General features: G+C 37.9%; 1 protein-coding gene across 1 annotated transcript in view; it reads left to right on the top strand.

Moving 5' to 3' along the window:
• The window catches only part of HTR1F (5-hydroxytryptamine receptor 1F), a 133,120-nt gene that overhangs the window by 12,579 nt on the left and 106,380 nt on the right, over positions 1–14,161 (top strand). The window contains exon 2 of the mRNA XM_080655222.1: positions 13,453–13,577. The gene's annotated coding sequence lies outside the window, so the exon portion shown is untranslated. The remainder of the gene's footprint in view (positions 1–13,452; positions 13,578–14,161) is intronic.

The following is a 14,161-nucleotide window of genomic DNA, read 5'->3' on the forward strand; positions in this document are numbered from 1 at the left end:
TTTGGTTTGGTTTTGGTTTCATGAAACCAGAAATAAGTTTAAAACTTTCCATTCCAAGATCAGTTGGATATTTGTTCATATTTTCTAACTAGAGACCCAGTGCACGAAATTCATTCATGTGGGTGGGGGGGTCCCTCAGACCAGCCTGCACCATCTCCAATCTGGGACCCCTCGGAGGATGTCCAAATGCCAGTTTAGGCCCTGTGGGATTGGGCCTAAACCGGCAGTTAGACATCCCTCTTGCAATCCAGGACCGCTGGCTCCTAACCACTCACCTGCCTGCTGGCCTGATCTTCCTAACTTCTCTCCCTTGCCAGCCTGATCCCCCTAACCGCTCTCCCCTGTCAACCTGGTCCCCCTTAACTGCTCTCCCCTGCCAGCCTGATCCCCCTAACTGCTCTCCCCTGCCGGCCTGATTGCCCCTAACCGCCTCTGCCTTGGCCCCGCCACCATGGCTTTGTCCATAAGGACGTCCAGAAGGTTGTCTGGAAGATGTCCAGTCTAATTAGCACATTACCCTTTTATTAGTATAGATTTTAATGGTCTTATTATTTACGTTATATTTAGTTCTTTGATCAAGCTTTAATTTATTTTCTTGTATCATGTATGATGAGTTGCCATCAGGTTGGCCTGTCATCCTTATATCTAATTTTGAAAAATTATTCCATCCCCCATAGGTATGAAATTTTAAATTTGTTATCCATGAGGTGCTTCTTGTTGTAGTGATCAGTTCTGTTTAATTGCTCTCTCTTTCCTGATTGTTGCAGCAGACCTAAAACTACTTTTAGTTATTGTAAATTATATTTTAACAATTATAGGGCAAGTTTTTATCTCTTCTCCAATATTTTGTTTATTCTTTTATATTTTTTCTTCCTCCCGTGTGCATCGTTAATTTTGTGAGATAGCAAAAAAGTTAAGATTTTCATTACAATAGCATTGAGTAAAATATGATCTGAAGGGACGGACTGAATTTTTCATGGAGGAATATGATATCTCTCAGTTTATTTAGGACTTATTTCATGTTTGTCAAAGAAGTTTTATAATTGACTCATGGATTCTATACATTTCTTACTTATGTTTTTCTTAAGTATTTTATGTTATGGAATGTTAATATGAACGATAATTTTTTCTTATATCTCCTTTTGGTAAGGGCTAGTTCACAGAAAGGTCACTTATTTTTATTCATTTATCTTTATCTAATTTGCTAAATTCTTTTTTTAATTTAATAAATCTTGATTGTTCAGATTATTACAATTGTTCTTCTTTATTCCCCCATAGCTCTCCTCCACCCAGTTCCCACCCCACCCCATGCCCTTACCCCTCTCCACTGTCCTCATCCATAGGTGTATGATTTTTGTCCAGTCTCTTCCCGCACCCCCCCACACCCCTTTATCCCCTATAATTGTCAGTCCACTCCCTTTCTATGCCCCTGATTCTATTATATTTACCAGTTTATTCTGTTCATCAGATTTTTTTTATTCACTTGGTTTTTAGATTCACTTTTTGATAGATATGTATTTGTTGTTCATAATTTTTATCTTTACCTTTTTCTTCTTCTTCCTCTTCTTAAAGAATACCTTTCAGCATTTCATATAATACTGGTTTGGCAGTGATGAACTCCTTTAGCTTTTTCTTATTTGTGAAGCTCTTTATCTGCCCTTCAATTCTGAATGATAGCTTTGCTGGGTAGAGTAATCTTGGTTGTAGGTTCTTGCTATTCATCACTTTGAATATTTCTTGCCATTCCCATCTGGCCTGCATAGTTTCTGTTGAGAAATCAGCTGACAATCATATAGGTGCTCCCTTGTAGGTAACTAACTGTTTTTCTCTTGCTGCTTTTAATATTCCCTCTTTGCCTTTTGCTCTTGGCATTTTAATTATGATGTGTCTTGGTGTGGTCCTCTTGGGATTCCTTTTGTTTGGGGTTCTCTGCGCTTCTTGGACTTGTAAGTCTATTTCTTTCACCAGGTGGGGGAAGTTTTCTGTCATTATTTCTTCAAATAGGTTTTCAGTATCTTGCTCTCTCTATTCTTCTGGCACCCCCATAATTCTGATGTTGGTACGCTTGAAGTTGTCCCAAAGCCTCCTTAAACTATCTTCATATTTTTGGATTCTTTTTGCTTTTCCGGTTGAGTGTTTTTTGCTTCTTTGTATTTCAAATCTTTTACTTGATTCTTGCAATCCTCTAGTAGGCTGTTAGATCTCTGTATAATATTTTTAATTTCAGTCAGTTTATGCTTAATTTCTAGTTGGTCCTTTTTCATATCCTCGAGGGTCTCACTAAATTTATCAGCCTTTTCTAGAAAATTCTTGAAAAAACTTATAACCATCGTTTTGAACTCTATATCCAGTCATTTGCTTTCCTCCATTTCTTTCATTTGTGACCTGTTTCTTTGTCTCCACATTTTGGCTGCTTCCCTGAGTTGATGGAGTAGCTTTGTGTGCTAGGTGTCCTATAGGGCCCAGTGGCTCAGCCTCCCCAATTACCTGAGGTGGACACTCTTGGTGCACCCCTTTGTGGGCTGTGTGCACAGTCTTGTTGTAGTTAAGCCTTGATTGTTGTTGGTATCACTGGGAGGAATTGAGCTCCAGGCCAATTGGCTGTGAGGATCAGCTGTGTCTACGCTGGGAGAACTTCTGTGCTAGAGACAAGACTTGCAAAAGCCTCTGTACTCAGCTTGGATGGGGCAGAGTCTCAGGGCAGAGCAGACAGCATTGGTTTCCCATCAGCCCTGCCCTAAGAGGTCCCTGGGTCTCAGTGTCCCACGGTAATCACTGCAAGCACCTCTGAGAGAAAGCTGCCCTCGAGTTCCACCCACTGCCAGACAGTCCAGTTTCTCCCTGAATGAGTCTGGGTCCCCAGAGTCTCACCCGGAACTGGAGTTCAGTGCAGTCAGGAGCTTTTTTCTCCCTCTCACTTGAGAAAGCCAGCCGCATACTCAGTTGCCCGCCCTCTCCATGTGCACACCTCGGTACCTCTGCCTTCCGCAGTTCCTCTGAGTCTCAGTGTGCTTTTCTCTTTCCTGACGGTCCAGTTTCACCCCGTATGAGTCTGAGTCCCCAGAGTCTCTGCCAGAACTGGAGTTCTGCACAGTCGGGAGCTTTTGTCTCCCTCCCGCTTGAGAAAGCCCGCCGCACACTCAGTTGCCAGTCCTCTCCATATGTGCGTCTCAGTACCTCTGCCTCCTGCAGCTCCTCTGAGTCTCAATGTGCTTTTCTCTTTCCTTCTAGTTGTAGAATTTCAACTCAGCCAGCCTGCCTGTGGTTCTGGATGATGTCCGTTTTGTCTTTTAGTTGTAGTTTTGAAATTGTTGTGCGAGGCAGCAGTTTAGGTGTTTACCTATACCACATTCTTGGTTTCTTCTAATTTGCTAAATTCTTATTAATATGAATCAATTTTTAGTTGATTTTCTTGGCTATTTAAAGTAGACAATATTGCCCTGGCCGGTAATGCCAACTGGTTAGTGTTAGCCTGGGCACCAAAGGGTTGAGGGTTCAATTCCCAGTCAAGTGCATGCTCCCCACCCCATCCCCACCCCAGATGGGTGCCAGAGGTAACCAATGGGTGTGTCTCTCTCACATCGATGTTTCTCTCTTTCTCCTCTGTTTCTTTCCTCCACCTCTCTCCCTTCCACTCACTCTCTGAAAAGCAGTGGAAAAAAAATATCCTCAGGTGAGGATTAACAGCAACAAAAAACAAAAGTTAAAAAAATAAAATAGACGATACCCTTTGAATCTAAAAATTTTGTCTGTTTAATCTTTTAAGCAAAACAATAGCTATATCATTAATTTTATAGAGCTATTCCATTAGAAGTACATGGTATTCTCAATATCACAAACCAAATAGTGTACCATTGATTTCTACTTTTTCTTGTTGATTCAAAAGTTATTTTGAAGGAGGTGTCATCAGTGACAAGGTTTTGGGTTTAAATATTTTCAGTTGATGCTTATTTTTATTATTGTATTGTGGATAGAAAATGTGTCCAGCATGGTTTCTATATGAGATGCTAAAGGAAGGTTTTCTTTTTGGTTTAAATATGTTTAATTTGTAAAATTCCACTGCACTCTTAAAAAACAGTGACGTATATGCTGTGTAACACTAAAATGCAGCATTATATTTTATATTTTTATATTATTTTATACGATTGCTCTATTATTCACTTATAGAAATTCATTAAAGTCTCATTCTACAATTGTATGTGTTTCTCATTGGACATCCACTGTATGGTTATGTATATATTGTGGTGCTTTATTAATGGATACTTAAAGATATATAATTACCTACTTTTCCTATGTTAAATTTATTTTATCCTTTTTAAATTAAATGTATCTTATCTGATATGAGCCTTATTAGCAGTCCGTTCTTTAGGTTTGCCTAAAGTTTTTGGCCTGTGTCATTTTATATTTGGATTTTTCATGAAAGCAAAATATTATTAGATTTTATTTTTACCTAATTTGGATACTCAAGGAAAAACAATATTTCCCTCAACTTATTTTTTAATTAGATACTAAAAATATCTGGTTCTATTTTACCTGGACCAAACATTTTTCAGTGTTTTCTTATCCTCTCTTTTCTATTTTGTCATTGTCCTTTAACATTGATTAGTCATTTTTTAATTTGTTTATTATTTTAGAGAAAAATGCATGTTTATTCAGTTTGAAATTATAGCCAAATGTTCTTGCTATGGATTCCATTAGAAACTGATATAAGTCATTGTTTGAACTCTTTATAATTTCAAAGACCTTGTAGGCTTATAGAAAGTTGGCCAGACAACTGGATGTTAGAATGCCTCCCAGGACCCCAAATAGACAGCAAGCATAGGAATAATACCTTTTATTTCTACTCAAACTTTTCTTGCTGCCATTTCTTTTCTATTTTTTTTAAATCTGCTTTTATTGATTTTAAAGAGAGAGGAAGGGAGAGGGAGAGAGGAAGAGAAAGGAAGAAAGAGAAAGAGAGAGAGAGAGAGAAAGAGAGAGAGAGAGAGAAATATCAATGTGAAAGAGAAATATCAATCAGTTGCCCAGCCATGGAGATGAAACCCACAACATGGGTATGTGCCCTTACCTGGAATCGAACCAGGGTCCTTTAGGTGCACAGGACAACACTCAACAAACTAAGCTACCTGGGCCAGGACTGCTGACACTTCTTGACCCACATTAAGGATGTGACAGGTGGAGTCTGCAGCATTATTTTTATTTACTCCTAGATACACAGCTTATTGGAGGTAAAATTGAAAATTATTATATTTCCATCCTCTGTGCTTTTCATTAAACTGATTTACACTATTTCAAGCAAAAATTATTGAAATTTTAGCCAGTAAGATGTCAGGTATCATTGGTTTCTAACAATAGCTCAGTTGTTTTCATCTTTATTGGTTTATAAATTATTTCAATATGTACTCAAATAGATAAGCAACTGTATGCAATATTGTAATGATATCCCTCAAATTGTGACTTTTGACTGAGTTATATATTCTATGAAGAATAAATAGAAAATTTGCACAGGAGTTATTAATTTTAAGACGCACTTGGCCAGAAATGTATACATTGAACATTTTATCTCAAATAGATCTTTCATATGAGATAGATCTTCTATCTGAGATAGATCTATCTTCTCAGAATTTTAAAACTTTGTCTTATTTTCCCCCAAATAATCTCACTCTCTTTTGTGTGTACTAATCAGTGATAGACTAAGTGCAATACATAATCCTGATTTCAGGCAATTTATTAACTTATTTCTTCTCATAGTTCAGAAAGGCTCCTCACTTCCTACTTCATAGATCCTCAGGAAACACTTTCAACTATATGTGAATCATGGTCATGAAATTGGGAATTATTTAATAGTCTGGCTCTTTGGCTTCTTTAAATGATTTCCCATAAATCTCCCTTTGCAATTCAGATATTTTCAAGATATTCAATAGAATACTGTTGTGAAAAGGAACATTCCTGCAGACAAACACTTAAATTACTTAAATGTGATAGTTCTTGACACAACTATACACTGAAATTACAAATTTATAAAGGGGCAAGGCAGGACTATGAGTAAATGAGGGGGGAAAGGAAATTTATTGGGTTTATTTTGTGAGAGTGGGAAACTTTGAAGTATAAAAGACATGACAATGATATTTCAAACGTCAACAGATGAAAACACAGCTCTGAAAGATGTACAATAGCAAAAGAAAGAGATTAATGATAAAATTACAAAAAGATGCTTCTAAAGAATCTGGATGAAAGTGCTTTGGCTGGTGGTATTCTGATAAGGGGTCACAAATAGGTGGGGGTGGGAGAGCAAAAGCCTCAGTTTTTAGAGCTTACCAATTTCTAGAGTGTAAATACTTTGACATTATTGATTTAAAACTATCCAGATGAAGTCCCTGAACACACAGTTCAGAAGAAATGTGCCCACTGACTCCCAGTGGAAGCCAGCACCAGCATATCACTGGTAAAAATCTTTGAAACATTAAAAAAAAAATGGTTGAGAGAGAATCCAACATGGCTGCCAACAGGATGGCAGGCTGCAAGATAGTGTGTGAGTGAGAGAGCAAAAGGAAAGTGCATGGAGGTGTGGGGAGTGTCTGTATTTGTGAGTGAGGGACAGCTATATTCCACAGGAATGTTGGGGACTGGTGGACCAGGCTCCCCTGGCCGGGCAGTCTCTACTGCTGCTGAAATCTCTCCCAGAACAGCTGGCTCTGCCACAGAGACTGTGCCATCTTGAAGGGAAGAGTGGCTGTGATTGGAAGCCAAGCCTTACCTCCCGGGACCCTACAACCACAAAGCCCAGGGACCAGCTGCCTCAGCTGTGAACACACGAACACCGAGACTCCAGTCTCCCGGAATGCAGGCGCCTAAAACGTTTGTCCAGGGAACAAAGAGGTGCCGAATACACGGACAGGTCCTGTGTGTTCTCACAGAGCAGATAGAAGGAACAGCTGAATTGAATAACATCCACCTGGAATTGGCGAATTAAACACAACTGGTGAGGCAATCCATGGACCAAAAGGTCAGAGATTGCCTAGAGACATTCAACTCAGGAGAAAGAGAGCTACATAACCAGACACCCTGAGAGGAGTGATCATGGGGAGACAAAGAAACAGCCTGCATACGAAAGAAAAGGAGGAATCACCAGAAAAGGAAGTAAACGAAATGGAGGCAAGCAATATGTCAGAGAAAGATTTAGAGCAATGGTCATAAGGACACTGAAAAGGATGGAAGACAAATTCAACATCATGTGTAAGAACCAAGAGGAAATGAAGAAGAGGCAAGAAGAAATGAAAAATGACATCGCTGCAATAAAGAACACAATAGAAAGCATCAACAGTATACTAGAAGAAGCAGAGGACTGCATCAGTAAGCTAGAAAACAAGGTAGGAAAAAATACCCAAGCAGAGCAGCAATTAGAAAAAAAAAATTAGAAAATAGGAGGAGAGCCTAAGGGAACTTTGGGACAACATGAAACAAAACAACATCCACATAATAGGGGTCCCATAAGGAGAGCAAGGAATAGAAAACCTGTTTGAAGAAATAATGACAGAAAACTTTCCTGATATTGAGAAGAAGAAAAAACTCACACAAGTCCAAGAAGCTCAAAGAGTCCCAAACAAGATGAACCCAAAAAGACTGACACCAACACACATTATAATTAAATTGGCAGACAGCAACAACATAGTAAAAATCTTAAAGGCTGCCAGAGAGAGACAGAAAGTTACCTACAAGGGACCTCCCATCAGACTATCGAATGATTTCTCAACAGAAACACATCAGGCCAGAGAGAATGGAATGAAATATACAAAGTCATGCAAAGCAAGGGTCTGAATCCAAGAATACCATACCCTGCAAGTCTATCAATCAAAGTTGAGGGTTAAATCAGGAGCTTCACAGACAAAAAAAGTACTAAGGGAGTTTATTACCACCAAAGCAGCCATGCAAGAAATGCTAAAGGAGCTGTTATAAAAAGAAGAAATAGGAAGGGAAGCAGGAACACAGTCATAAAAAATAAAAATGGCTACAACCAAGTACCTATCAATAATAACTTTAAATGTAAATGGATTAAATGCCCCAAGACATAGGGCAGCTGAGTGGATAAGAAAACATGACCCATATATCTGCTGTCTACAAGAGACCCACCTCAGAACAAAGGACTCACACAGACTGATGGTGAAGGGATGGAAAAAGGTTTCTCAGGCAAATGGAAATGAAAAAAAAGCTGGGGTAGCAATACTTATATCTGACAAATTAGACATCAAAACGAAGGCCATAACAAGGGATAAGGAAGGCCACTTCATAATACTAAAGGGAGCAATTCAACAAGAAGATATAACTCTGGTAAACATATGTTCCCAATACAGGAGCACCCAAATACATAAAAAAAACTTCTGGAGGATATCAAGGGAGAGATTGACAGCAATACAGTCATAGTAGGGGACTTTAATACCCCATGGACACCACTGGAAAAATCCTCTAAACAAAAAATCAGCAAAGAAATATCAATCCTAAAAGACTCACTAGATCAGATGGAATTAATTGACATCTTCAGAACATTTCACCCCAAAGCCACAGAATATACATTCTTCTCAAGTACACATGGATCACTTTCAAAGATAGACCACATATTGGGACACAGGCAAAGTCTCTTCAAATTCAAGAAGATAGAAATCATATCAAGCATTTTCTCAGATCACAGACATAAAATTAGAAATCAACAACAATAAAAACAATTAAAAAATCAAACACCTGGAGGCTAAATAGCATGCTATTAAACAATGATTGGGTTACCAAAGAGATCAAAGAAGAAATAAAAAGTATCATAGCAACAAACAACAATGAAAACACAACAATCCAAAAATCTATGGGACACAGTGAAGGCAGTCTTGAGAGGCAAGTTCATAGCTCTACAGGCCTACCTCAAAAAACAAGAAAAATGATAATTAATTATCTAACCCCACAACTCAAGGAGTTAGAAAGAGAGCAACAAGAAAAGCCCAGAGTGAGTAGAAGGAAGGAAATAATAAAGATCAGAGCAGAAATAAATGACATAGAGACCAAAAAACAAAACAAACAAAAAAAAAACACAAAAAAACAAAAATCAACAAAACCAAGAGCTGGTTCTTTGAAAGGATAAACAAGATTGATGAACATTATCCAGGCTCACCAAGAAGTAAAAGGAGATAACCCAAATAAACAAAATCAGAAATGAAAGAGGTGAAGTAACAACTGACCCCACAGAAATATAAACGATTATGAAAAAAATACTATGAACAACTCTACTCCAACAAAATGGACAAGCTAGATCAGGGGTCCTCAAACTTTTTAAAAGGGGGCCAGTTCACTGTCCCTCAGACCGTTGGAGGGCTGGACTATAGTTTAAAAAAAAACTATGAACAAATTCCTATGTGCACTGCGGGCCCGGGACGAGTCGGCTGCTAAGCAGGACAGGCAGCGGCACCCGGCGGGCTGGATAAATGTCCTCGGTGGGCCGCATATGCCCACGGGCCGTAGTTTGAGGACACCTGACCTAGATGAAATGGACATATTCTTAGAAAAAGACAAACTCCCAAAACACAATCAGGAAGAACCAAAAAACCTGAATAGGACGATAAATACCGAAGAAATTGAAGCAGTGATCAAAAATCTTCTAGCAAACAAAAGCCCTGGTCTGGACGGCTTTACAGGGGAGTTCTACCAAGCATTCAAAGAAGAACTAAAACCTGTCCTCCTCAGATTATTCCAAAAAATTCAAAAGGAAGGCACACTTCCAAGCTCTTTCTATGAAGCCAGCATTACCTCAATCCCAAAACCAAATAAAGACACCACAAAAAAAGCAGAACTACAGGCCAATATCCTTGATGAACGTAGATGCTAAAATCCTCAACAAAATTCTAACAAAACTGATTCAGCATTACATTAGAAAGATCATACACCATGACCAAGAGGGATTTATTCCAGGGATGCAAGGATGGTACAATATCTGCAAATCAACAAAATCACATAATCATATCAATCGATGCTGAAAAAGCATTTGACAAAATCCAACACCCTTTCTTGATAAAAACTCTCTGCAAAGTGGGAATAGAGGGATCATACCTCAACATAATAAAAGCTTTATATGACAAACCTTCAGCCAACATCATACTCAATGGTCAAAAACTAAACTTATTTCCTCTAAGAACAGGAATAATACAGGGATGCCCACTTTCACCACTCCTGTTCTATATAATACTGGAAGTTCTAGCCATAGTGATCAGACAAGAAGAAGAAATAAAAGGCAAAAATAAAATTGGAAAAGAAGTAAAACTGTCCTTATTCACAGATGACATGATACTATACACAGAAAACCCCAAAGGCACCATTAAAAAACTACTAGACCTAATAAATGAATTTGGCAATGTAGCAGGATACAAAATTAACACCCATAAATCTATGGCCTTTTTATACACCAATAATGAACTCACAGAAAGAGAAACAAAAAAAAATCACATTTACCATTCCTCCAAAAAAATTAAGATACCTAGGAATAAACTTAACTAAGGAGGTAAAAGACCTATATGGGGAAAACTACAGGACATTGAAAAAAAGAGATAGAGAAAGACATAAACAAGTGGAAGAACGTACCATGTTCATGGATTGGTAGAATCAACATCAGTAAAATATCCATACTACCCAAAGCAATCTACAGATTCAATGCAATCCCCATTAAAATACCAATGGCATATTTCAAAGATCTAGAACAAACTCTCCAAAAATTCATCTGGAATAAAAAAAGACCCTGAATAGCCACAGCAATCCTGAGAAAGAAGAACAAAGTTGGGGGGATCACAATACCAGATATCAAGCTATATTACCAAGCCATGGTTCTCAAAACTGCCTGGTACTGGCACAAGAACAGACATATAGGCCAATGGAACAGAACAGAGAACCCAGAAATCGACCCAACCATTATGCTCAATTAATATTTGACAAAGGAGACAAGAGCATACAATGGAGTCAAGACAGTCTCATCAATAAATGGTGCTGGGAAATTTGGTCAGATACATGCAAAAAAAATGGAACTAGATCACCAACTTACACCATACACAAAAACAAACTTAAAATGGCTAAAGGACTTAAATGTAAGACTGGAAATTATAAAAATCCTACAAACTTCCATAGGCAGCAAATTAGCAGACATATGTCATAGCAATATCTTTACAGACACAGCTCCCAGGGCAGTGGTCAGCAAACTCATTAGTCAACAGAGCAGCAAACGGAGGCTTGCAAGCCGCATGTGGTTCGCAAGCCGCAGTTTGCCAACCACTGTCCTAGGGCAATGGCGACTAAGGAGAAAATAAACAAATGGGACTACATCAAAATAAAAAGCTTCTGCACAGCAAAAGTAACCATCAATAAAACAAAAAAGCCCACTGCATGAGAGAACATATTTGCCAATTATATTTCAGATAAGGGTTTAATCTCCAAAATTTACAGAGAATTCATACAACTTAACAAATGTGAGATAAACAACCCAATCAAAAAATGGGCAAAGGATCTGAATAGACACTTTTCGAAAGAGGACATACAGAAGGCTGAGAGACATGAAAACATGCTCAAAGTCACTAATCATCCAAAAGATGCAAATCAAAACAACAATGAGATACCATCTCACACCTGTCAGATGGCTATCATCAACAAATCAACAAAGGACAAGTGCTGGCAAGTTTGTGGAGAAAAAGGAACCCTCATGCACTGCTGGTGGGAATGTAGACTGGTGCAGCCACTGTGGAAGACAGTATGGAGTTTCCTCAAAAAACTAAAAATGGGACTTCCATTTGACCCAGTAACCCGACTTCTAGGCCTATATCCCAAGAAACCAGAAACACCGATCAGAATGTATTTATGCACCCCTCTGTTCATAGCAGCACAATTTACCATAGCTAAGATTTGGAAACAACCTACATGCCAATCAGTAGATGAGTGGATTTAAAAAACAGTGGTACTGCCCTAACTGGTTTGGCTCAGTGGATAGAGCATCAGCCTGCGAACTCAAAGGTCCCAGGTTCGATTCTGGTCAAGGGCATGTACCTTGGTTGCGGGCACATCCCCAGTGGGGGGTGTGCAGGAGGCAGCTGATCGATGTTTCTAACTCTATCCCTCTCCCTTCCTCTCTGTAAAAAATCAATAAAATATGTTTAAAAAAAATTAAAAAACAGTGGTACATCTACACAATGGAATACTATGCTGCTATAAAATAGGAGGAACTTTTACCATTTGCAACAGCATGGATGGAACTGGAGAGCATTATGCTAAGCGAAATAAGCCAGTCAGAGAAAGATAAATATCACATGATCTCACTCATATGTGGGATATAATGATCAACATAATTTGATGAACAAAAATAGATCCAGAGACAAGTGGCAGGGGAGGAGGGGTTAGAGAGCAATCAAAGGACTTGTATGCATGCATAACCAACGGACTCAGACACTGGGGTGGTGGGGGCTTGCCCGGGGTGGGATTGGCTGGGGAAGGGGGAGGGCTCATGGGGAAAAAGGAGACATATGTAAAACCTTAGAAAATAAAAAAATTATATTAAAAAATGGTTACCAGGCAACATAATATCTAATTGATAGAGGTGCCTGTGGTATTTATTTTCACCCTTAAAATAATGAATGAGGTGATGTGCTACAATTCAAATGATGGAACCATAGCATCAGAAATTCATAGGCTGGAATCCAAGCTTCATAAATAGTGTGTGATTTTAGCAAAATTACCTAATATATCTCAGCCTTAATTTATTCATCTTTAAAATTCTGAATAATAAAAGCTTTTTTACATACATCATTTGGTGATTAAAGACACACAATAAGTTGGCATGTAAATAGACAAATATTATTTTTTATTTCATCTTCTGTACTACTCATTTCTGAATTGATATAGTATAATTAGTAAGGAGTTGATCGTGCCTTTATACACCTATATAGCTACCTCAAAATTGCTCTTATATAGGGGATGTGTTCTTGAGAAATCTAAATGTCAGGGGAAGAATTCAAGCAGAATTAACTACACTTTTTTTTTCCCATCCTTAAAGTATATATATATTTAAAAAAAAAAAGAAGCACAAAATTTGCAACAAAATGCAATTCTGGAAAAGTAGAAGTAATATGTCATGGGGATTCTTAGGAGGAAATAAAGTTTGGCTATATTAAACAGGTTAAACTTAGAAGCCTAACATTTAAAATTATATTTGCAGGATTTTGATGGATGGGAATGGTCAGACTTAGAACATTTTGGGTGAATACGTAGCCCAATATATTACAAATGCAAAATAAACCTAGGGTAGGATCAGGAGAAATACTACAAAGTAGCTTGATACCATATGAACAAATGAGAGTATGATTATTTCCCATGTAATTAACACATTAAAGATGCACATCCTAAGCTAGCTGTTTTATATGTATGTTTCCATTTCATTTCCAGACCAATACTAAAAAGAAAGCATCATCTCATTTTATAGAAGAGGAAGCTGTTGCCAGTTATACATGGATGATCTGAGGTTATAAAACTTATCACCAGAGAGACATCGAATGTTTTTGACCAAGGAGGTAAGATGATGGAAAGTGTAAATTCCTATAGTATTTAATAATTGCTAATTCAAATTCTCAACTTACTCTATGCCGAATGTAAAATAAGAAGCTATTGATTACTACATACGTAGGAGGGTCATTATGCGGCAGATGATGTTGTCTTAGTAGCTTTCCTTATGAAAGCAAGAGGGTCCTCTCCAGCATTTCACTTTCTTCCTTCTTTGCAACATATCATTGGAGGTGTTTTTGTCCTTCCTGGTGTATAAATAAAGGTTATCTAGAAAATTATTTCAGGATTTTTCTTTACATTTTCATTTAGGAATAAGTCAACCCATCTAATCTTGTACAAAACATTAGTTTGGATTATTTTTTTCAGTTTCATTTGCAGAAAACTAAACCTTAGGAAATTTGAAACATGACAGGAAAATATGATTAAGGAAAGGACAAGGTTTGCAAACATATTATTTGAGTTTGGAGGAAGGACTTAGTTGAGTGGCTAGGGAGATATAATTCTCCTGTAACTGTTCTTACTGAAATCACCAGTGACCTCCAAATTGATAAATCCAAAAGAGAATCTTCAGTTCTCATCCTGTCTTATTACT

This window comes from Plecotus auritus, assembly GCF_963455305.1.
Source record: "Plecotus auritus genome assembly, chromosome: 2".
NCBI lineage: Eukaryota > Metazoa > Chordata > Mammalia > Chiroptera > Vespertilionidae > Plecotus > Plecotus auritus.